Source organism: Sebastes umbrosus, chromosome 1 (assembly GCF_015220745.1).
Source record: "Sebastes umbrosus isolate fSebUmb1 chromosome 1, fSebUmb1.pri, whole genome shotgun sequence".
NCBI classification, from domain to species: Eukaryota; Metazoa; Chordata; class Actinopteri; order Perciformes; family Sebastidae; genus Sebastes; species Sebastes umbrosus.
The window spans coordinates 4,273,786-4,296,286 of record NC_051269.1 but is presented as its reverse complement, the minus strand read 5'-3'; the positions used below and the strand labels follow the sequence as shown (position 1 = coordinate 4,296,286).

Sequence of the window (22,501 nt, the reverse complement as noted above, 5' to 3'; positions counted from 1 at the left end):
GATAAATAGCTCATACACACACTAGAAGGTCACGGGTCACATGCTAAAGAGGTTGTGAGGGAGATGTCTGTGTGACAATGACATCATTTCCTCGGTATAGATGATCTTTAAGGGGGGTTGCCATAACAACCACTCTCAGGAGCTCCTGGGATAATTGGGAAAAGTGTGGGAGGTGTTGGGATCATGTTAGTGTGTAACGACATAATCGTAGTAGCAATGAGGGATCCAGATTAGATATCGGGGACAGCACAGAAACAGTATGTTGTTTCTAAATGTGTTCAGTATTGTTTCCATCATTACAGTTTGTCATCCTATAACTAACAAGTACTTTAGCTTTGGGTTCCATCACCATGTCTTCATGTTTTATCCATACAAATCACATATTCTCTTCTTTGTTACCCAACATTTTGTAAAGCATACAGCAGTCCTGTAGAAGGTTTCTCCTACCTTACATTAACTTCAGGTCATTTATGAAAATCAACAGGCAGAAGCTTCAAACCTGCTTATACGCCGGGTCACACAGAATATATTTTATGTTAACATCTGTGACAACATTATCCTTGCGTGGTAATGCCGTTGAAAGGGTGCACTCTGACCTGTGATTCATTTATGTGCTGGTGAGGGGCTCTGAAATCTGAGATCTACTGTGTGAGAGTTGGTTGCTGGGAGGGCAAATCACATCCAGGAGACACACAACAAGCAAACATGAACTCTGGCAACTAAAATGTTGCTGTTCACTGTTCAACACGCCTACCTCCAGTTTTATGGGAATACTAATACTACTAATACTACTAATACTACTTCCTCGGCAAATACAAAATACAACTTACAGTGACTTATTTGTAGAAGCAGTAAAAGTCTAAATGTTTGACCGAAAAGAAGAAAAAACTACGACATACTATCTTTTTCTGGAGTGCTCAGCAACATCTCACAATCCTTATTCAACCTCCATCCATTAAAGAAGACCTTGAGATGCTTTTGAAAGCTCTGGAAAAAAAGCTTTATACTGGAGAGATTTCTCTATCGAACTCCATTCGCTGAGGAAAACTGTGAGAGGCATTTGAAAGCTCAGGAAACAGCTAGTAAGTTGTTTGTTTCCATGGTCTTAATTGAACTTTCAGGTGCAGTCTGAATGCTGTTTCTGCGGCTCTTTCCCTCCTGAGATAAATAAAGGAATGTGTGTTAAGCCGAGCATACGCTGTACGATTTTAGTTTACTTTATTTCATTCCAACTCATACTTTATGAGTAATGTGTGTGGTCCGATCATCAAGCCTCATACTGTACATGTAATATATAAAATAAAACAGCCCGTCGGCCCCTGTGGACCGGTCTGACGATTGACAATTGTCAATAAAGATTTGTGTGATAGCTCCGAGGCAAGTTTGCAAAGTTTGTTTGGTAGCGGAGGTCTGCAACGTTACACCAGTACGGTTCACAATAATGCTGACAAGGCAACGTCTGCCAACTTTTGTCTCATTCAAACCGGTCGTGATAGGAGGAGGAGGAAACATCACATATGCTGGTACCACAGCGCGACCAAACCGGGCCTCCATATTTTCCGTCCACATGACGCGACGTGTTGCCACTTTCAGACACTCTGTTTACCACTTAGAAAGAAGGCACTGAATCGACACATGGCTCTGCTTCAACTGTGCGAGAGCCTGAAACGAACAACAACAAATTTCTGACATGTCAGAAGTTCATCCAAGCGTCTGACGGCCGGTCGGAGGCACTCGATCGGGGCCACGATCGCTCCTTGCTTCCCTCCGTAAACACTGCGCGGCAAATGACGCCAGACAAAGCTGAAATTTGGACCGACTCTAAAATGAGCTAAAAAATCTGGTCAGAAACGGGCTGGGCTTAAATCGTACAGTGTTTTCCCAGCATTACACTTAAAGGTCCCATATTGTAAAAAGTGAGATTTTCATGTCTTTTATATTATAAAGCAGGTTTAAGTCCTATATAAATACTGTGAAAGTATCAAAACGCTCAATATACAGAGAAATACACACAGCCCATATTCAGAAATTGTGCGTTTGAAACAAGCCGTTAGGATTTCTTTCCATTTGTGATGTCACAAGTATACAATATTTAGACCATTACAATGTTTTAAAAGTAAACATTCTAAATGGGTCCCAGTTTATTTCCTGTTGAAGTGTATGTAAATAACCTCAGCTGACAGGAAGTAAACATGGACCCAAACTGTTGCCTAGCAACGCAATTCCGTTGCAATTTTGTTGAAATGCACTAAAACGGAGCGTTTCAGACAGAGGGTGAATACAGGTATATTCAGGCAGACACTATGAGGAAAACAATGTGTTTTTTTAACATTACAGCATGAAAACATGTTCAAGTAGAAACACAAAATACAAGTATGAACCTGAAAATGAGCACGATATGGGACCTTTAGGGAATTTATCTAATATTAAAGATATTACAGTTTGGCACAAATGATCTAAGCCGTAATGAGATGATGAATCCAACCCTACTTCCTACATCTCACCTCTATGACACATGCTTAAGTTCCCTTAGAATGATCAGATTAGATTCAGCGTTGAAGACTGTCCCCTTCCACTGCACATCTAAAGACATTTATAGACACATTATGTATGCATGTATGAAATTAACCCCCCCTCTTCCTCCACAAAACACTGCTCAATTAACCTTCAGCCCCTCTACGGAAGCAGAGCAGGGACAAAACACAGCGGTGTCAGATTGCAAACCCAGCCCTCTGCACCAAGCACGACATCCAGGGAAGGTAAGATGGAAGAAATGAGGATGGAGGATTGGGGGGGGGACCGCGTGGTTGCCAGGCAATACATGTGTATATGTGGATGTCATGCTTGGCAGGAGCTGTAGCTCGATGTTGCAGAATGACCTACTTATAACCGAAAGGGAAAGAAAGAGCGAACGGAGAGAAAGAGAGAGAGAGTGGGAGAGGACACAAAGTAGGGATGCAGTGGGGAGACGAGCAGGTTCACTGGTTTGGACAGAAAAGAAAAAGAGCAGGAGGGGAAGACAGGGATGGACAGAGAGAAAGACAGGTGATAAAGACTTAAATTGATGTCCCAGAGGGTCAAGCAAGAGAGAAGAGAGAAACAGCAGAGGAGGGAAGCCGTAAAAGGGGGACAGAGGACACGATGTAAAGTTGATTGACTGGTGGAATACATGGACTGAAGCTGATGTGCTGTGCTTTTAATCAAAATATCTGAACGACAAAAAACAAAACATTCCAAATATTCAGTGTTTTTGGGGTGGAAAAGGTGAAAAAGCACTGATATAGAAACTACGGAACCCGTCAGTATTAATCTTGCTGCTGCTGTATAACTACTACGACAGTATGCTTGAATTATGGTATTGAAATGGCCTGCAATAGCATGCACATGCCACATCTGGGCATCAATTGCATGCAAGAATTATTAACTTAAGGTTACCAATCACTAATTTGTAAAAAGGAAATACTAGCAGGGATTCCAATTGTGATAAATCTGCACAAATTCTCAAAAAAATGACAATACCAGCCATGCTCAGTACAGACCAGTTATGGACATACGATCTTTCATGCACAAGCAGAAATCTTATCTCTCAACCAGCAGCTCTCTGACAGACCTATAGACCACATATAGTTCCTTTACAGCAACTTCCCACACCGTTACCAGTGGCTTCCCATAACCTGCACTTTAAACAACAGTTTGGCTTTGATACAAGAATGTTGTATGACGTCCACTGTAGTAATCTAGCAACCCTGTCTCCTACAACTTAAGTTTGTATACAACTAACAAGAAAACATCAAACTTTAACACAAAAATGTTCATTTCCCCTTTCCAACCGACGTTGGTTACTTTTTACGATTGTGCCATAACCAAGTGTTTGATGACAAAAGTCTCTTAAAGCTTCAGTAGGCAGTATATTTTTGGCATCATTGGGCAAAAATTCAATAATAACCTTTCAGCATATTGTAATTCAAGTGTTCTGAGAGAAAACTAGACTTCTGTACCTCCTCATGGCTCTGTTTTCAGGCTTTAATCTAGCCCTTTGACCAATCACAGGTAATTTCATTGAGAGAGAGCGTTCCTATTGGCTGTGCTCCGGTCATGTGACCGGAACTTGGCGTTCCTTCAACAGATTTCAACATGGCTGCCGCGTCACAAACTTTCTAATTTTACAGCTAAACCGTGCACTACAAGATGATTCTGAAAACATCTGAGGAGAGAAATAGGCATTAACGTAACAGAATATTGATTCATATTTGATCAGCGCTGCCTAGTTTGACCGTTTGGTCGGAGTTTGCGAGTGATTGACAGCCGGCTCTCGTAGACGGCAGATGGACAGCAGATCAGCTCTTACTGCTTGTTTTCCTCCAGTCTGTGAAATCTTGCAGATGCCGTTAGGAGCACCGGAGGACACAGAGGAACATGATTTTTTTCAGGTTACCTGTTTCATGTACTACTGTCAGGATATAGTGACTTATAGCGTTTTCTAAACATAACTTTTTTTTTATCATATTTGCTCCAATCTCGCCTACTTCAGCTTTAAGCTTCACAAAATAGTCATTTTGAACCAAACCACGATGTTTCCCTAGTCTTAACTACTTAATTTAACTCAAACCATGATTTTTCCCTCAACCTAATCAAACCGTAACCATAGCGTTGTCACATCATAAAGCAGTTGACAGTTTTGGAAGATACAAACAAATGATACGGGTATACGGGTGCTTCTACATGTTGTTCTAAAGGGGCAGGTACAATCAATTCACTTTGTTGTTTCATCTGGAGGACTCTGAAGACTCCAGCTACAGTTTGTAAAATGAATGGAAAGTAAAGGTTGAGTTTACGAGCTGGCGACCTTCCTCACGGCAGACATTTTTGACCTACCTTGAATTACTAACAATCAATCATGGCTGCATTCCATTTAGGTGTTTCAGTTCCAGGGATCCCTGTAATTGCTTTCTGGTCCCCCCCTCAACCCCCTCCTAAATGAAACTCTCACAGAGCCATCATTAATGCTATTTGTTACACCTTGCTATGACAAGTCCAAATGTCCTCCATGAAAATGGTAATCACATATCACAAACCACACCGCGGTGGCGTGTGAGGCATTAAAGGACGGCTTGAAATGAGCTGACACTATGATCACTGGAATGATAATTATCAAATCAGTCAGACTGCACCATGTGTGTCATATCAGATACCAGACCAATATGATTTGATGATAATCAGCTATATGTATTTCCCATTATGCTACAGTAACTAGATGACCATATCCACAATAGTACTGTAGGTTTAAGAGTATTTACACACAAAAACACTTCACACAAGAAAAAACAAGCAGAGCAGAAATCAAGAGCACATCATGTCAAGCCATCCAAATCCTCTGCAGCTCACGCTGTCTGAACAGGAAATACAAGAGGCGGGGGGGACCCCAATCACTCTGTTACCCCCTGTCAGTTTCTACCCATCACACGAGAAGGAGGCTGGGGGAGGAGAGACGAGAGGGAAAGAGGTTAAAGACGTAGACAGCGAGACATCATCAGCAGATAAGACCAGAGAATAGAAACAGCGAGACAGAGAAGATGTGGTGTTAGAGGAGAGAGGAAGAGGAGAGATGAAAGAGAAAGAAACACAGAGCACTGACTGGTGATTTCAGCACTGATGTGTTGCACGAGGGTAAATAAGGGTATTTTTTAGTGGTAGTGAATACAATGTTGTTTCCATGTGAGCTGAGAAAAAGTGAACAAATTGGATTCGTGATTGTGAAAATAACTGTGACAGAGTCAGAGAGAAGAGGGAGGAGAGGAGAGTAAAAGGGTTGTAACATGAATAGATTAGGATTGAAAGGATGAAGGGAGCAAAACGAATGTGAAAGAGAAGGAAAGGAAAAGAAAAAGCAGGGTTGAAAGAAGACAGGAGGGCTCATAACATGAAAGATGTACTAATGTGAATGAAGACCACAAGATGTTAGTCTATAGGCCAGTTTATCTACCCAGGCTTATTGCATTTTAAGTGAAAAGCAGCAGCGGTTGAGCACTGATATTATTTTTACAAAATAATGAAATGTGTTGTTTTATACCCAACAACAGAAGCATTAGTTCATCAGATGAAAGCATACACTCCAACACTTTACTGGACCGGCTCCCGGTTATGTTGCTGAATTGCTGCTCTCCTATGTGCCAGAGTGCAGCCTCAGATATTCAGTCAACTTTATTAAAGACTAACGTCGAAACGTTAGTCTTTAATAAAGTTTACTGCCTTAAATCCGTGTGCTCCAGTGTGCTTTGGAACTGCTCTCTGAAGTCTCTCCTGTTACTAGATTGCCGTACTCTGTGAGCACCGGACAGGCCTACTATTACTTGCGAGGCGGCTGAAGTGCGTTTAACCTTCCTTCTTCACTAAGGTGACCGTGCTGTTGCATTCAGGGCCCCTCGGCTACGGTGCTCACTGCCTCAGGGTCTGAGGCTGCAGAATCAGTGACGAATCGCTTCTTAAACCTTTTTAAAAAAGGCTTTTTATTAATGTCAGTTTGTGTTCCATCTGTTTTTATCTTATTTTATTATCTGTACTTTTATTTCATTATTACCTCCGCCAAGGCCGAAGGCCTAGGAAGGAGGTTATGTTTTCACCGGCATTGGTTTGTTGGTTTGTTGGTTTGTCCGTTAACAGGATTACTCCAAAAGTCCGACATGGATTTGAATGCCATTTTTTGGAGGGGTGGGGTGTGGCACAATGAACAATCCATTCGATTTTGGTGGCAATCCGGATCATGATCCGAATTCAGGAATATGTTTAAGAATTCCGATCAGCCTGAGCATTAAAACATCTGGGTATAACACATTCACAGTGTAACGGATGACGCATTGATGACGCATGACCCCGCCTACGACTACGACTGTAGATTCGGCATTTTTTCTCATTAAACTCGGTGAAATTACAGTTGAGTTCGACCAAAGCACACTTGGTGATTGTTGGAAAGAGTAACGACGACGGTTTAGATGAGTGACAAAAATACACGTGGATGATGGCGCAAGCTGAACGGAGAGGAGGGGGAGGTCTGCGCTCTCCAAGTGCCATTCTATTTATTATTATTATTATTACGAAACTCAAAATGTGTACAGTATATATTCCTGCATTCCCTTTCCTCTCAAAAACAATGAAATAAAAGCTGAGTTGAGGTATAAGCCAAAACTCATTTAGCTCTCCACATCATCTCACCACCTGGCCTCACATCAATACAGTACCTCTATGGTTTGGCCAATATTTGACTTCCTCCAATAAGATGTGATTTCACCTAATGTGAACATAGTTGGACATGCTGACACTTGTTTGATATTTGTGTAAAAACCATACTTATGTGGTAAAGGTGCTAAATGCAAGATGGGGAGCATTTCTATTGTCTTTACACGGTTTGTCAACATGGTGACGGCTGAGCCGGCGGCTCACAGCTAACGGTGCTAACAGTGCTAACAACGCTAACAGTGTTAACCTGGGGGGGAACTGAAAGGTGGGTGCTATGCTTCCACAACGGCCAGCCCAGATATGTCAACAACAACAAAGAAACAACAAAGCAAGGAGAAGAGACTTCATTCTCTGCTCAGGTAGACATTAGTCCTCAATATCTTTACATAGACAACAGATGTTTGATGCCAAATTAATGCTCTGAATGTTGTATGGAGAATCTTTAAAGAAAATGCTTTTTTGATAGTGTTAGCGTGCGTCAGACTTCCTGTTTATTAACAGCTCAAAAGCAATAATTAAAAACTAAAATGACCAGGACTTGTTTGCAGAGAACCCTCCTCCTCCTCTATACTGTACTACATCTGAAATATTGAAGACCTCCCGCTGACATCCAAATCACACTAAAACCGTCCCCTCTCACCTCTGTCACGACATCACGTATTCATGACATACAAAGAGGCTATTTAGTGATCCCTTCAGGCTCAGTGTTCACAGTCAAAAACCACACCCCACCCACTGGGAGCTGGCAGCCACCCAAATGTGTTTACCGGCACTTTAAAAGGCTTTCCAATATATAGTATAAAAATATCAAAGAACAAAAGGTCTACCACTCCACACTGATTTATACATGATGTAACCATCTGTTTATATGCTGTATTGTAGTCATATCATGTAGTCATTATTTCAATGTGACAGTTATTTTCTCCATATGTAATAATGCTCTTTTATATTGTACAGCATTTAGCTTTGAATCCACACAAGCAGGCCGTCAGACAGCAGCAGTGACTCAGTGAGCTTGCAGTGTAGCAGATGAGACGGCTGCAGCCAGCTAGAGGTTAAATAAATGTTAGGTCGGCTCTGAAGGCTCAGCCAGAGGCTTATGACAGGACTACTGCGGCTCTGCTCCGCTGGAAATGGCTTATTGAGGCCGAATCCTCACTGCAGCCGGCCTACCTGTGCGTGCGTGAGTGCGTGTGTGCATGCTTCCAGTGAATGTCCTCACAAAGACGGAGAGGACGAAATTGCCCATGTCGGACTAGATAACCATTGCACATGTAAAGGCTGACACTGATGTTGCCTGACAAATGATTTGTAAAATCATGGTGGGTCTGATCTGGTCGGTGCTAAATAGAGCAGTGTGCGTCGCAAACACATTTTCTATCGTGCCTGGGACGACGGGACGCCGGGACACCGTTATTCGACGGGGAGTGTTTTTCATGTTTTCAGAATTTTGACATCGACTGGGTACCGAAGTATCGGTTCTTGTGACATCCGTAACAATGAGTTCCACTGTATTCTAATAGAACTGGAAACAAATTGCTGCTTGGAAGGTAGAACACCTATAGCCTATAACGTCTGTAGCTCAGGTGGCAGAGCAGGTTGGCCTGTTAAATTGTTGCCAGTGATTGTGTATGGGGAAAAAGGTACACTGCTTTATACAAACAGTGTTAGTGAAATTGGAATAAACATGCCCAAACAGGTTCTTTTAAGATTAAAGTTTGGGTTCAAGATTAGAATTAGTTTCAGTTTAAGGTTAGGAAATGAGCCGTCAATGGCAGGGCCTCACATGATACACATGATGTGTGTGTGTTTGTGTCCAGAGGTAATGTTCCTTTGTGCCAGAATAAATGAAAGGTTAGTCTAGCCCTCTCTCTCTCTCTCTCTCTCTCTCTCTCTTCTCGTCTCTCGACCCTTCACCGCCACTCACACTCCCCATCTTGTCTTAAATGACCTCTCTCTTCCTTCAGCCTCCTTCTCCTCTCCTTTATTTTCATCTCTGTCAGTCTTTTGTTCTCTTTGCCAGCATCATCTCGTCATATTTAATTGTTGTTTGTCTCCATCTAATGCTAAACCCACTCCCTCTTCACTCTTCCTTTCTTTAACCTATTTCATCAGTCCATCTTTTATATTATATCATTTCACCATCACTCCTGGTCCATGTCCTTTCTACTCACCTATCACTCCTTCCCCCTCTTTCACTCAGTCCTCTCCTCTCCTCTTATCTTTCCTCACTTTTTTCATCTATCTATCAATCAATCCATGCATCCTATCTTGTCCTCCATGCCTCCATCGCCAACTGTGGCGACGTCGGGGGTTCAACACGCCGCCTCATTAGCACATCTGGATCTTACTTTGTGCTCCTCCTCCAACGCACCGGTCCCTCCAGCAACCCCTCCACCTCCGTTCCTCCTCGTCCAATTAGAAAACTCGCCGGTCGCCAGGGCTCCTTAGCAACAGCCCCACAAGGGGGGTAGGAGGGATGGAGGAAGGAGGAAGGGAGGAGGGAGATATGAAGTTGGGGGGGTAAGAAGGGATGGAGACGAGGAGGAGGAGGTGAATGGGGAGACCAACCCCAGCGGGAGTGTGAGGCTGGAGGTGTGTTTGCCATTATCAAAGCATTGCATCTGAGGAGTGTGTGTGTCTGTGTGTGTGTGTGTGTGGGGGGGGGGGGGGGGGGGGGGGGGGGTGAGAGAGGAAGAGCATACAGGCCTGAAAGGGATGGAGCTAAAGTGCAATCACTGTGTTTTATCTCAGTGTGTGTGTTTGTGTGTGTGTGTGTGTGTGTGTGTGTGTGTGTGTGTGTGTGTGTGTGTTTTAATGCAACAAAAGCTGAATTCACAAAGCAAAACAGAGAGCATCATTTCAAAGTGTAGCCAGCAGCTGGGTTGTGTGTGTGTGTGTGTGTGTGTGTGTGTATGAAGGTGGATGTATGCATGCACCCTGGACCTGACAGGGAACACGGTGCACCCAGCAGTAATAGCCCGCGGTCATATAACACTCTCTGTCCTCATCTCTCTGTAAACACTAACACAAATCCTTCTCAATAAAAGGCCAGCGTTTCACTTGATATTCTAATAAATAAAAAAAAAAAGCCTAATGGCAAGCAGACTGCCTCGTAAGCTCCCAAGTGACTTATTGAAAGAGAGAATGAATAAACATGAATCTAGCATGGCGCTTCTGTGGTATAAATATGTCTTTTTATGCCTGAACGCCAGCATAAGCAATCACTATAACCTTAGCCTTTCACCTCCCAGCTCGCCATTTGGCAAGTGCCCCTTGGCATCTGAAACCGACGCACAAAGGCACTTTTTAGCAACAGTATGTGACTAACCCAGCTTTCAACTAACGGTCGGAGCAAGTGACGTAGTATTAATAGCGTGAGAGTCCGTTTAGGGCGGGCGGGACAGAAGTTAACATCAACCACGACCGTTTCCTAACCCTACCTTAGTGGTTGTGTTGCCTAAACCTAAACTTCCTGTGAAAACGGTAGTTCAACCAGGAGAGACCCCGTATTGTTTGAACAATAATTTATTACGTAAGAAGAATAATGCGAAGTCTTTGGCGATTAGACTCCATCGTGACGTAGTATATCAAAGGGGGTAGTGATGCCGTGATGAGATTAGGTATATTCCCCCCTGGAGTCTAGACACTGGTGGTGGTGGTGGTGAAGGGAGTACTGAAGATCTAATGAAAGGATGTGGAGCAGGACTGGGCACTGAATATGATGAAGACTGGAGGTGACGGGATGGAGGCGGGTTGCATTGGTTCGCACTGAAATGACGACTGACAGCAGCAGAGAGGAGGACAGATTTAAAATTTTGTTGCAACGATATGATTGGCTCAGAGAGAGCGTGGCAGAATCTGTTTGATTATCTACGATTGAACTACCCACACTAAGCTGATAGAGTAGGAGCCAGTAGAGAGAGAGAGAGAGAGAGAGAGAGAGAGAGAGAGAGAGAGAGAGAGAGAGAGAGAGAGAAAGGTTGTGAATGAAAGAGTGTAAAGAGGGTCTTCCTGTCTGAACTTTTGCATAAGCTTCATTTTATTTTGAAAGGACACTATGTGTGTAACAAGCATATATATATGGACACGCTGTCCCTGTTCCGTCCAAAAGTAACGCAAGAGGGGTACGTGCGTGTCCGTGTGTCAGTCTCCGATGCCGAGGGGGGTACTTGACGAGTTGGGGGTGAGAATGTGTTGAGTGTAAGTCACTTTCAGCTAAATAGCTCGCATGCAACTATACAACATTACATAAATATGACTGTTCATTTGGACATACGCTGTTAGATAATCTCTATTTTGTTCTTGATGGAAACCAGCCACCATCAGGGCATAATGCTAGAAGCCAATGTGGAAGTATCTTTAGCTTCAGTTTAGAGACACTAAATAGAAATTCATTAAAAAATCTCAATTCAATAAATAATTAAAAATACAACACAAATATAAATATATATATATATTTATAATCGTGTTGTATTTTTACAACACGACACCTCTTTTAGACAATATGCTTTATAGAACATTTCCACTGTGAATGTGGTATTCCACTGTTCAAATAGCAAACGTCAGGTTCACTCTTTTCCTGTATTTTAGCAGTTTCTCCTCACCTTTACTCTGAACACAACCTGTCTCATTTTCTTTCTCTTTTTTTTTTTTAAAAATGCAACTTTGCTCAAAACCTCTGAGTGAAGGGATAGCTATAGCTTTACTGGCTGGATTCGATATTTCCAGAGCTCTTTCTGCATAGGGCAGTATCTTATTAAGATTAAAAAATGTATTGACTTTGTCCTTTATTGATTGATGCCAAGCAGCTTTCTATTGTAAGAACGGTGGCTATATACACCTTTTCAGTCTCTGGAATTTAGAATTGCTTTTTATATTTTGCTTTTGTTAATTGGACAGTTACAGCTGTACTATGTGTATGTGTGTGTGTGTGTGTGTGTGTGTGTGTTTGTGCGTGCGTGCGTGCGTGCGTGCGTGCGTGCGTGCGTGCGTGCGTGCGTGCGTGCGTGCGTGCATGCGTGCGTGCGAGCGTGCGTGCGCGTAAGCTTGGCTACCAGGCCTAATTTACCAGCATGGGCCCTTCTGCCTTGAGGTTACCACAGTGATTAAAGTAATTCTGCCATTGGCTAGTCTGTCCTGCAGCCTCACACTCATTCACCCTCTCTCTCTCACACACACACAGAGACGTATACGCACACACACGCACACACAGTTGTCCTTTCCAATTTCTCTGCCATAATTAGGCCATTACCAAATTTCATTTTCCCCAGGTTTCTCTCTCCCCCTCTCCACTGGTTTCTCCTCCTTTTCTCTTGCGCAGCTGTAAAATGACATTAAGTCCATTATGGGATGTGTGTCCACTTCCTGTTCAGGGACACAGTGAACAGACACCTCCCTGTCCTCCATCTCCCTCTCTATTCATTATGTAGGATGATATTACATCTTTCCCTCCCATCTCTCCTTCATCTCCTCCCATAACAAAACACAGCTGCTCTACTCTTTTTACATTGAGTGTGTGTGTGTGTGTGTGTGTGTGTGTGTGTGTGTGGTGTATAATAAATAAGATAACATACAGAATATCTCAACTTTACTGCATGTGAAGAACCACATGTCCTCTTTGTTTCAGCCTCTCGCAGCTCTTCCTGTCTGGCTTTCTCTCGACACACCAACAGCTCAGTGTGAGTGAGTGAGTGTGTGTGTGTTTGTGTATTTGTGAGATGAAGTGCATGTGTGCACACGCACGTTTGAACACTGTGAGGAAAGCCTCCCCACCTCCCCGTCCCGAGGGAACCACGGTGTTAAAATGACTGACATGTCAGTGTGCAAGTGTGTGTGTAGTGATTAGTGCTCTGGTGGAGTGGTTAAAAGGTGTGATAAAGTGTGTCTCTTTGTGTGTCTGTGAGTGAGTGAGTGAGTGTGTGTGTGTGCGTATGTGTGTGTGTGGACACGCGTTTAAGGGGATTAGGCAGGATGATGGTGTGTGTGTGTGTGTGTGTGTGTGTGCACGCTTTTGTTAGTGTGGGTGTGTTTTTTTTTTGCTGAGTCTGAGAGAGTCAGCGAGAGAGTGTGTGTGTGTGCGCTAATAAAATAATGCAAGGAGGGCTGGTTGAGTGTTTGGAGCTGCTGACAAATCTAATTAACACTTTAGAAATATCTATCAGGTACAAAATACACACACACACACACACACTCATCACCGGGTATTAAAAACAGAATTATGTAAATAAATAACTACATTTATAGTTACAAAGCACTGTAATAACAGTATGAAAAGAAAAACAGAGAAGATCATATAAGAAACATAGACACATTGAAATTGGGAACTCAGCTGAAAGTATCCGTACTGTTTTTGTCAGCGGAGTCTGGTGGCTTTGAAGAGAGCATAGATAAGTTTCACTTTCGGTTCGGTTCCCCATTGGAAAGCGGGGGAAATATTGTAAATATAGCGTGCATATGAATTTTTTGTTTTTTTGCTGTCGGCCCCGTCCACAGCAGTACGTTACTTTGCTCCCGTGCTGCTACTCCTGTCTGTTTCTCCAAACTCCATCTACTGTAGGTAATACACTGACTGGTGTCAAAAAAATTGAACAGCCACCTCACTAAGGGTTAAAGCAAAACACAAACGAGCAGCACAAGTGACGACTATGGAAACTATGGGAAATATGAGGATGAATAATTCAGTACGAATCTTCATTTTGATGCGCTCCTGTTTGCCGCTATTTTTTATCAATCTAGCTCAATAGAAAAAAATGAGAGAAAGTACACCTACAAATCAGCTGCATTAAAACACAACAGAGGACTAAGAGAGTAAGAAAAGCATCCTGTGCTCCTCTTACAGCTGACGTCTTCTACCTATTTGGATTATTTTGTTCACTATTGTGTAATACACAACAGACTAATGTTACACTATACAGCAGGCTGAGCAGGTGAGTGAACAACTGGTGAGTGAAACATCCACATTTAGTCTTTATTATCTTCATTTGTGGTTCTGAAGACATCAGTAATAATGTTGGATTAATCTGTTGTTTAACTCCCTGGTTACCGTATATCTCAGCACCTGTACTGTCTGTGTCACTGAGGAGTTATCTGTAGTCTACAATACCTCCTCATTTCACTACAAAAACCTAAATAAGGTGGCAGCTGGCTGGAGGAGGATCGCTAGATAACGACCTACTCGCTCAGTAAATATCACAATATAAAACATGTGTTTTGTGCCTAAAAAGAACAAACGTTGGAAGATAGCAAGTACTACTAACAGCAGAAGTGCATATTTCACGTATTCAGTGTGGACATCCGATGCTACGCGATGCGGCATGACAGTCGGACGCATCCGGTTAGAACACGGTGTGAGATTAAAACTGTGGAATGAAGTGTAACAAGAACTGAGCCCTGGGCCACACAGTTCAGAAGCTACTAAAGAAATATGGTTAAATGTCCCTTTCTGGCCACCGTCTGAGCCTCATGGTCAACAATATTAAGCACTGATATACACTCTTACTAATGTACTTGTGAAGCATGTTGGTATATAACAAACACAGCAAAAATGAGAAGTGAAGAACAAGAGATGAGAAGAAATCACTGAGGATATAAAGTGTTGCCGGAGCATAAATCCTCTCTGTCCACGTGTCATATGGTGGTAACTGGGTAAATTAAAATGAGAGAGGATCAGACGCGGGCTATCTCGGCGGCAGCATTGGTCACAAATAAAAGGAACCATTTCACGAGTGAGTGGAGCGATGGCCAATGGCAAGCTGAGCCCCGAGTCCTGACCAATCAAGAGAGTCATTGAGTGGAAAAATACACGAGGACGAGTCACCCCCAAATTGCATTTTTAGATTGAGGGCAGCCATCACATCTATTTACCATAAGGGATTTATGACACACATCCAGATGTGCTGGTAGAGCCAATTTACTGTTGCGTTATTAAATAGACCAAGAACCATACAAGTCCATATTTTCAAAATTTGGATAAGACATTTTTTTTGTTGTTTTATTGGACTTTAAAATCTAGTTATATCTATATCTCTATACACACTGTATATTCATGTAGCTTATCACTCTTAGTGTACAGTCAAACAGACATTCACTAATATTTAAATCCACAACATGCAGCTTAATAACTAGACTATACGGTATGTTTGGTGCTTCATCTTTACTTTAATCCATGCTATTTTAGTGCTGTTTCTATTGTTAAACTATAATTAAAAGTATGCTAATCATAAATGGGATTCCCAGTCATAAAGCAGCTTAACTCCCAGTATGATTACCTCCTTTAAAGTGATGGATTTCCTGTTAAAACAAGATGACAGGGCAGGCAGGCCGTAGCTATGTACTGTACATGAACAATGTGTATGTTTTCCACAAAGCTCAAGCACCCATCTCATTGGATCTTTAAATCTTCAACTAAAACTCTGTCGTCCCATTTACTAACATATTAAATGTAAATCCAATTTTGTTGTCACACATTCTACACAGCACAGCACAAAGGGACATTTAGCCACTGCGTTTAACCCATCCTAGTGTATTAGGAGCAGTGGGCAGCTACTATGCAGCACCCGGGGAGCAGTACCTTGCTCAAAGGCACCTCGGCAGTGCCCAGGAGGCAAACTGGTATACCTCTCCAGTATTGGTGTAATGGTTCATCTACTACATCGATGTATCGATTTATATTCCTACGATCCAACTCCATCGATAGGTACTCGGCAAGTTGTCCTTCACAGGAGACGTATATCGATATGAAATCGATTTGAATTGTATCGATTGTATCAATGCTAAGGATTTGCACCTTGTATTTAAGGACAAAAATTTTTATATGAACGTGTTTTTTAGCACTTTTATTAGTAAAGAAATGTTAAACGTTACTCCGGTTCACTCTCCAGACATGCACCAGCATGCGGTTTGCATGAGCTGCCAGCGCCGCGGTTCAGAGGAGCCGGTCGGCAGTGTTTCAGGCGCTATCAATCCACTTGACGAGGGCGGCTTCACCCAACGGCGCTTTCCCCGTGCGCTGTCGTTTTTTCATTCAGTGAAAATGACTTTCCTTTCCCCGTCATGATATCAATGTGCACCGGCATCAGCCGCCTCACGTATCCAGCCGGAGAGCAGACGGTCGGCGAGGCAAATTATCACGGGAATAAAGTAAAAAAACAAAACAGAAATTCAACTAACGTTAGTCTGATATAGTTTTAAAATGTTTTTCCAGATGTTTTCATGTATGAAAGGAGCCCAATTGAACACTGTAGGTGGAATACTTGATTACTATAAGCAGACTATTTAAACAGTGTTTGTAGAGGAATGTTTGATCACTATCAGCGGTTGATCTCTGTATTATTGATCTACTGTTTATATTGAAAATGAGAACAGAAGCAGCAGGTTAAATCACTGTTCATTTAACTTGAATAGAAGTTGGTTTATTATATTTCTTGTTAAATATTGCACTGCCTTGTATCTTGAGAACTGAAGCAGCAGGTCCTGCAGTTGCACTTTTTATTATTTTCAAATAAAAGCTGTATGGATTTGCCTTTAATCATTGTTTACTTGTTTATATCCATAATTAATTTATCCCTGATTCCCTTACACGAAAAACTTTGAGGAATCCTGACCTGCTCTGTCCAGTATCACATATTTATTTCACACTGATTGAATTTTTGGCAAAAAAAGTTACTGTATCGATTTCAAATCATTGAATCGTATCGTATCGTATCGTATCGTATCGTATCGTATCGTATCGTATCACTCTAGATGAGCCAAATATCGTCCTTGAATCGTATCTGAACCATGGAAATCCTATCGTTGTAAAAACATATCATTACACCCCTACTCTCCAGGTCTACATTCCGCACTTGGTCTGTGCGGGGACTTGAACTGACCCTCCGGATCTGCACTTTATTTATCCAAGCAGCCTGTCTCTAACTGCTCTTTTTGCTTGAAATCTATCTGAGTACGTATTGTTTTTGAAGCTCTCTCTCTGCCTGTGTTAAGATCACATCAGTTTTCTATTATTTGGAGTACTATGTGTCCTCGGAATTTGTCGGTCGCAAATAACACATGAGATGAGAGACCATGGCAGAGACTAAAAACATCTGAGAGACACAGCACACAGTCCTGAGCTGACAGGACACACACACACACACACACACACCCATACTCTCAGTACCATGGTGGCTTTAGTAGGTTACCACCTCTTAGTTACCACAGTGTAACAGACAGACCTACCGCGGGCCTTATATCAAGCACACACACACACACACACACACAGATGGATGCCCATGCTGTGATGTAGGTTAAGTACCTGGCTCATAGGCACAGCATCTGTATTCCCACCTGGAATGGACCGGCATGTCTGGGTCTTGACCTTCTTTAACATCTTCCTCCCCCCCTCCCTCTCTTTTTGACCTGTTTTTCATAATCACTGACTACATTTCAATGCCGATTCGTTAAAACACCTCTCACAAGACAGCCGTTGCAACACCAAGGAAAGTATTGAGGTGTCTGCTGTTAGATGCAGCATATTTATATAGATGGTTTGTATTAGGAGAGTATATTGGAATGTTAGTTGTTGTTTGGGCCTTCCTGATTTAGAGCTGGGTCAGAGTTGAAGAGACAACTGGTCATGGTAAAGATATACCAAAAGCTAAGTCAGCAGGGTCCTGGGAGGCCCGGGTCAGAGTTGAAGAGACATATGGCGGCAAAAGAGAGGTGTTTCTATTTTTATTTGTCCCTCTCCTAAAACCATATGAGGAAACTAAGGGTTTGACCAGAACAAGCTCGGTATTTAAGGAGCTGTCTGTATACGTTCGGGAGAGTTCTCTCATTATTCGGCTGGAGGCTCTCCAAGTAACTTGTTACTTGTTTACGATACTGAACTTATTGTAATAAATTTGTTATACAACTAAGACAGTGTTGGCGGAGTTTCTCTTCAAACATCTTCAACTGCATCACCACAGAAGATACATCAGTATCACAGTGCCAGAAACATTTACCATCCATGTTTCTCATCCCTCGATGGAGCAACACATCTGTTCTTCCATGGTTTTTATCCTGTTCAGCACAGAGGATAACCTTCCACTCTTTGGTTCTTGCTAAACTTCACACGCAGCTTGCCGACAGAATATTTATGACAGGAACTTGGTTTCTGCAGCATGCAATGTTTTTTTTTTTGCTGATGGGGGCTTATCCGGGGCTATCTGGCTACACACACTTGCACACATGTGGGAGACACACACACACACACAAACATACTTTGAGCCAACAGATTAACTTGACATGGCAGAAGAGGAGTCATCTACAGCTAAATCTCTACCGTTACGTAAATATAACAGCGCAAGCAGCAGCGATGGAGAAGAAATAAAGAGGAGGAGCAGACTGAGGACTGAGGAAAAAATGTGGTTCTATTATCCTGTTGTTGTTTCTATATTTCCATCGGTTATATGATGATGAAAGTGGAATGAAAAAAGACTTGAAGAGTAGAAAACATTTTCAGTATTTGTGTAATAAGCTGAATAAAAAGTGAGCATGAACTCTGTGTTACTGGATGTTGGTTTGACTTAAATTATGAACTGCAGGTATCACGTCATGTGGCTTAAGACAGACAAGGAGAACTCTGGATTTTATTACGAGACCACGACTGCAGCGGTATCACTAAACCTGCCTGTGCTTTGATCTACATTTATTTGTTAACACCATTTCTGTGATCGCTAATAGAAAACAAAGGAAAATTCACACACATAAAATTCACCTCTGCGATGCCTTTTGGTTATTTTATCAAGACATTTCTCATGATGCACATATATTTAGTATTATACATATACAGAAGGCTATATACGGCATTATTACACGGCTGTGTTGAATACTCGATTCTGATTGGTCAATCGCGGCGTTCTGCAGTCTGTTATTTCTGTATATCAGACCGTTGTTATGTATAACAGATCGTTGCTATGTATAACAGACCGTTGCTATGTATACTTTTGTGTCAAATTATTGATTTCTTCAGTAAGTAGCCGTGTAATAATAATAATAATAATAATAATGTACAGCCAGCGGGTCATTGTTGTGAAATAAACCCCATCAGGACGATGAAAGAGGGATTCTTTCACAACAATGACCGGCTCGCTGTACATTATCGCTTACATAATAGAGGTGAATGAAGAGGAATCTTCGTTTGTTTTCTGTGGCTGTTTTTATTGTGAATGTGGATCTTTTACATCAATGTGAGGAGTGCCTATGGTTTGCATGTTCCACGTTTCATCAGAAGTGTGTTGTGCGGTGTGGGACTCGCCCTGATCTGGTCTTGGTCTGTGGTCTCAAACCCCTCAAAACCTTGGCCTTGTCTTGGTCTCGATACACTCTGGTCTCGGTCATGACTCGGTCTCTGTTTAGGGGGTCTTGACTACAACACCGCCATGATTGAGTCCAACTTTGACTCCATTTACCAGGAATCCTGCTGCTAATATAACCGACACAAACAAACTCATCTTTAGGCAAAAGGTCGTCGGGCAATAACTAATGCAACTCATATGCCAAACAAATAGTCTAAACTCAAAGGATAAGCATCTAACCACTAGTATAAGACAGAGTGGAACCTTTACCCTGCACTACATGAAGGTAATCCTACTAAAGTGCATTAGTAACTATGAACATGCTAAGCAGGAGCCGGGGCTGCAGTGTAACATGCGGTTGAGAGGCTGCACGTCTTTTCTGATTTGATCTACAGAAAACATGATGAAGTCTCTAAATGATTGTGGTAATGATTTGTTCATGTCAAAAATGATCCACATGACATCTTTAAATCAAATTCACATCTGTTTGTCTGCTTCCCAGGAACAACATGATTGGCATCAGACACACACACACACATGGCCTTGAGCATTGTTCTTTCTAGAAAAAAAAGCCATGTAATGTTGGTAGATCACAGAGTCACAATTTGTTCTGATCTTTTCCCTTTGGCCATGGAGAGAGGGGGAGGAGGAGAGAGAGAGAGAAAGGGGGATGGGATGGTTAGTATGAAACCTCTTGGCCAAATATTTGCAATGAAAGGCCCGTCGTTGTCCATTAGGGTCTCTCTCTCTCTCTCTCTCTCTCTCTCTCTCTCTCTCTCTCTCTCTCTCTCTTTCTCTCTCTCTCTCTCTTTCTCCCTCTCTCTCCCTCTTTCTTTCTGTTTCCTGGGTACATTAACCTCCTCTTCACAATGCTCCCAAACAAAGAAAGGACTGTATTTGTGTCTGTGTGTATATAAGTGTGTGTTTGTGTGTGTGTGTGTGTGTGTGTGTGTGTGTGTGTGTGTGTGTGTGTATTCGATGCTCTCTGGCACTACTGTCCACTCTCCTGCATCCCTCAACAAACACTTATCCACAACACACACACACACACACGCACACACACACACACACACACACACACACACACACACACACACACACACACACCTGCATCTGAAAAACACACTTGAAATGTATTAATGCAATAATCCTCCCACACACACACACACACACACACACAGAATAAACATGTGTGAGAGAGCCGTCTGATAAATGTGTGTAATGTGTTCAGTGTTTAAAACCTCCTACGTGACAAACAAACAGCATGTTCAGACAGCCCTGCGTCACTACAGCCACTTAAGCATCCCACACACACACACACACACACACACACACACACACACACACACACACACACAGTGCATACGGTACGGTCGGACTCAGGCCGTGAGGTAAAGACAATTTCTATTAAAGAGGAGCAGGAGAACATCTCTTCTTACTGAATCATCTCCATAAATAGAACAATTCCTCCCTTATTGATCGGACTGTTTGACCTCAGAAGAGGTCAGAGGTCAGCGGAAGAACCCCATAGTGCCACCGAGCCAACCAACCACCATTAACAGGATGTAGATGGTGTTATATATATATTAAAGTGACACAGTTTACACCATGCACCTTCTACACTCTTTTTTTTTTACACCTTTTAAATGCCTTTTTCTATTCGGGCACAGACTTGACAGCACAGAAGGACACGTGTGTGTTCACACTAGTAGGCAAACCAAATCTATACAGCAATGAAATGAACTTGATCTTCTTAGTGGTTCCAACTGGATGGCAAGAAGAGCAAATGATGGACTGTGAAGTGTGTTAATCATTTGATGAAGTAGTTCTACCTGATCAAGACGTAATGTATAAATATGTTAAGCTGGAAAATCTATACTATGTGTGATGTGCTGCTTGTTGTATAAAATATAATCATATCATATAGTACAATAAATGACATTCAAGATAGATGCTGAGATACTTTGCAAAGCAAGACAACTTGTAAGTTTTTAGTGTGCAGGTTACGCTGATGATGTGACCTTTTACCGGCTACGCCTGCAGCGCATACATGGCGTACGGTGGTGTGAGTCACAGACAAAAACAATAGTAAAAACAATAAACTACGATCGCTTTTTCATTTACTTTTATCATTTCTCTGTCATTTCAGTCTGCTATTTCAATCTCTCTTGTCAGCTGTTATCAAAAGACGCAGGTGACAGGAGACGATAGGCGAAATAATAATAGAAACTCTCAAAACCAAACTGCCGATCCACTCGCTGGCACTCATTAAATCATTTCCTGTATATCGGTAGTTTGATTTTAAAAAGATATAGACGCTTTATGACCCATTTCTATGTGAAAGGGCCGAGCACACCTCACGTCAAAAAGATAAATATGGTCTATTTTTACGTTTTTGGAGAGGATCTCCGTTACGCACATGCACACCACTTACGTGCTGCTCTCAAGCCCGGTGTAGCCAGTTTCATTATTATAGTAGAAATGTACTGTAGCGTCGCGGCAGCCGCTCCGCGAACAGTCCGTGTATGCAACGTGTTCAAAGTAGCCCGCCCGTGAGCCTCGACCCGTCAGTATCAGATCAATCAAAGAACTAGACAGTGTTCAGATGACATCACTCGCTAAACCTCAGAACTCCTGAACCTCATCAACTACTTCAACTGGTTTGTCACAGACATGAGACAAGCGTGACACCACAAGTGCATGGCCAATTCTACAATTTTGGGAGAAATAGGACAACATTTCCAGAATAGCTGGCGTGTTTTTCCAGTTTAAAAACCTGAAAATCACAGCCCAGTGAGGAGGAGTGTGTTCAACCAATCAGTGCAGGAAGATTGTTGTTCTACATCTGTTGTACGGCAGGCTAGAAATGGGCTTAGTCCCAAGCTAATTCATTCATTACAAGTCTATTGAGCCTTGCCAGACCACACTAAGTCAAACAAGAACTGGTG

At 42.3% G+C, this 22,501-nt stretch overlaps 1 protein-coding gene and 1 long non-coding RNA gene across 26 annotated transcripts in view; one reads left to right on the top strand and one right to left on the bottom strand.

Moving 5' to 3' along the window:
- nfasca (neurofascin homolog (chicken) a) overlaps positions 1 to 22,501 on the bottom strand; it is a 167,193-nt gene that overhangs the window by 91,577 nt on the left and 53,115 nt on the right. The gene's annotated exons all lie outside the window — the stretch shown is intronic.
- On the top strand, positions 17,726 to 18,131 carry LOC119485695. Its single transcript, XR_005206343.1, has 2 exons — positions 17,726 to 17,790; positions 17,870 to 18,131. It is a non-coding gene; the product is annotated as an uncharacterized LOC119485695 (long non-coding RNA).